Raw genomic sequence first — 3,903 nt, forward strand, 5'->3', positions numbered from 1 at the left:
CCAATGCCAGATGGCACGTGTAAAGACATTCAAGCGAGATCATTGCCAGTGCTGCCGAACTGGCTCCTGCGCAGGTGGCACATAAAATACACTATTTTGAGTGTGGCCGTTGCCAGTACCGCCTGACTGGCCTTCGTGCCGGTGGCACTTAAAAGCACCTACTACACTCTTGGAGTAGTTGGCGTTAGGAAGAGCGTCCAGCTGTAGAAACTCTGCCAAATCAGATTGGAGCCTGGTGTAGCCATCTGGTTTCACCAGTCCTCAGTCAAATTGTTCAACCCATGCTAGCATGGAAGGCGGACGTTAAACGACGATGATGATGATGATGATCATCATCATCATCGTTTAACGTCAGCTTTCCATGCTGGCATGGATTGGACGGTTTGACTGAGGACTGGTGAACCAGATGGCTACACCAGGCTCCAATCTGATCTGGCAGAGTTTCTACAGCTGGATGCCTTTCCTTATGCCAACTACTCTGAGAGTATAGTGGGTGCTTTTACGTGCCACCGGCATGAGGGATGTATATGTATGTGTGTGTGTGTGTGTGTATATACATATAATTACATTATTTAACATAGCCTTCTTTTCAAAGACAGTATGGTGCTATTTAAAAGATTTGGAAGCTATTTCTTGCAGATCAAACAACCACATGGAACCTCCCTTGTTTGTTTTGTTAAGTGTCTGTTTTATAGTTAGATAATTCCAAGTGCAGTGAATTACTTCAGTGAAGTAGCCATTTCGGTAATTGTACTAGGACAATTACTGAATGAATTTTTGAAGAACCTATTCTATCAAGATAGATTGCTTCATTATATGTTAAGAACAGCCAGCTCTTCCCATATGTCCAGTAACGTGTGTGACATTGTTTGCTAAAAGTTAGTGATGACGATAGAAATTTAGAATGTGTTGCCTTGATTTAAGTGAAATAAATCTAAAGAATGATAAAAGGCCTGGCAATAGTAATTGGTCGAGAAAGTAAAGAAATTGTAAAAGACAAATGCAATGGTAGCTTTGCTGAACTTGCTACAAAATTTCAGAAATTGAGTAAATAAGCAATGTTTATATATTAGCTTTTGCTGAAATAAGTATCACATAATTTCAAGAACTTTTTGTGTGGATTCCATTGAAGATTCTAAGGAAGTTAAGCTTCAATGAAATTTATTAGAGAGTCTTATATTTATTTAAAAATGGATTTCAAGCTGAATGTAGAGAAAAGGAATTGAAGTTAGTGGTGAAATGTATTAATTTCATTTGGGAGACAACTAGATTGTTATAAATCTATTTTCTTTCAAGATGGCAGAGTAGTGTGAAAGAAACTAATATGGGAAGCTGTCTAAAATGATCCAGCTATTCTCCTGATGTCTCGAGCACTCAGCAGTGACATTGTTTAATAATATCTATTACACTGTAAATCCTTTTTAAGAAAATCAGTAGATTAAGTTAAGGTTTCATGGGAACAGTAAGGGGAATTCTATCATAACCTGTGTCAAGTCATCAGCTTCACCAAGTGGTGGGGTGATGATGATGCAATGTTGTCTAATAATGCTAGAGATTTCTTATTATTTCTATAAGGGTAATGAATGAGGGACATTACAAAGTGCAGGGGATTAATTCAGTGTAGTGAAAATGACAAATGGAAAACAGTATGAAAGATATTTTATATATGTCCTTATCAAGGCATGTCTAAGCATCGCCACCACCACCACCACCACAAGGTGGTGTTGGTGTTGGTGGTAGTAAGTGGTGATGATGATGATGCAACACAGTAAAATACTGTCTGAGGCTTTCTTTTATTTCAAGAAGTCTAGTGAATGAGAGACAATACAAAGTATAAAATAATGGTGGATTTATATCCTTGTAGTAGAAATAAATGGAAAATAATATGAAATATATTTTATATATGTCCCAATCAGGACACATTTAAACAGTAACAGCAGCAGCAGTAGCAGCCACTGCACTGCTATTGCTACTACATTTATTAGGGTGGAGGAATGGAGTGCCAGATTAGATTCCTTGCTTTATTTAATTATGTCCTTTTATAGTCTAACTTTAAGTCCCACTGAGATTGACTTTGCTTTTCATCTCTCAAGGAACAATGAGATAAATATCAGTCATGGACTGGGGCCAATTAAATCCATTACAAATTGTGATCAGCAACAAAGCAAGAAATTGACAAGACAGTCCCACCAAAATTTGTGACTTTGTGTCTCTCAAACTCATCATTAACTCTTTCAAGTAATACTTAATGAAGGTTAGGTGTGAGACAAGTGCTATACTCGAGTAAATTTTATGAAAGTTGAGTGAGGGGAGCAGAGTAAGCATTATGCGGATGAGAGGATCGAAGCTTTAGCAGAAGTTATGAGTTAGACACTAGCAAAATAGATTGTTTCCAATGTTTGGAAAGTTTCATACAAGAAGTTAATAGCTTTAAAAGTACTGAAGCTAGAATAAGAAAAGGGTGGAAAGTTCAGGGAACTATTACTTTTACTGGTGCAAGGAGCATTCCCTCTCTGAGGGTCCTTGCCTTCACTATTCTAAGGAATTTCCATGTGTTTAAGGCTCTATGATCAAAAGGTGGACAGAAGAAAGAACAATGATGGAAAGACCAAGGTGAGTAGGTGAAGTGAGTGAGAGTATGCCTGAGAGAAACACAGACTGGAGTAAAAGGTAGAGAATGGAACAATGAAATAGTGATGGTGCTGGAGGGAGTAAAAGAAGAGAGGCAGTGGTGGGAGCTACAATTTTTAGTTGTGTGTGAGAGAGAGATTAAGTGGTGGATGGGTGAAGGTAAGAGAAAGTGTTAGATGTAAATACCAAGTGACCAGAATGGTCTGGCAGTGTAGAAAGGGTGAGGGTAGTATGTGTAAGACATAAACAGATTGAATGCAATTCCTCATAATAGGTGTTTTGAGAGAAGAGTGATAAGAGTGTGCACAAGTCCAATTCTATTTCTTGTTACATGGGTGGTATGGTGCAGGGAATAGATTAGTGATAATTAGAGTGAGAGTGATAGGTGTCAGTAACAAGTAGCTTAGGGAAGAGAGAATAGTAGCTGGCAACACAGAGTGATGGTAGAGTGCATTGGATATGAATAAATCAGACAATATATCTTATATATTTTGATGATAGAGTGATAAAAGTGGTGGTAGATTATGTACAGGCCTAATGTCACTCCTCATTACAGAGGTAGCATGGTATAGTGAACAGGAGAAAAGGTGTCAGAAGCATGAGCAGTTTAGACATATCAAGCATATCAAATGTCATTCCTAGCTAGTTGGGTAGTATGGTACAATGCACAAGAGAAATCCATTGCTAACCTTTGTTACACAGGTAACATGGTACAGTGAATAGGAGAAAGGTGAGAGAAATGTGAGAGATAGAGATAGAGTACATCAGTGACAGAGTGATAAAGGATAGAGGTGAGAGAGTATCAAAGAGGTGGGAGAGGGTTTAGAAGATGGAGGCTTAATAAGGATGTTCTTGGTAAAAGACCTAAATGTATGCGTGTGTGTATATATATATATGTATGTATGTATGTATGTATGTATGTATGTATGTATGTATGTATATATATATATATATATAATGTATATATATATATATGTGTATATATATGTATATATATGCATATATATGTATATGTATGTATTTATATATGCGTATATATATATATATGTATATATTATATATGAATATATGATATATGTATATATATATGAATATATGTATATGTATGTATTTATATATGTATGTATATATGCGTATATATATATATATATATATATATATATGTATATATTATATATGAATATATGATATATGTATATATATATGAATATATGTATATGTATGTATTTATATATGTATGTATATATGCGTATATATATATATATATATATA

At 35.7% G+C, this 3,903-nt stretch overlaps 1 protein-coding gene across 6 annotated transcripts in view; it reads right to left on the reverse strand.

The window, feature by feature from the left end:
• Positions 1 to 3,903, reverse strand: part of LOC106874333 (coiled-coil domain-containing protein 171) — a 187,288-nt gene that overhangs the window by 177,445 nt on the left and 5,940 nt on the right. The window lies entirely within an intron of this gene.

The sequence above is a fragment of the Octopus bimaculoides genome, chromosome 2 (assembly GCF_001194135.2).
Source record: "Octopus bimaculoides isolate UCB-OBI-ISO-001 chromosome 2, ASM119413v2, whole genome shotgun sequence".
NCBI lineage: Eukaryota > Metazoa > Mollusca > Cephalopoda > Octopoda > Octopodidae > Octopus > Octopus bimaculoides.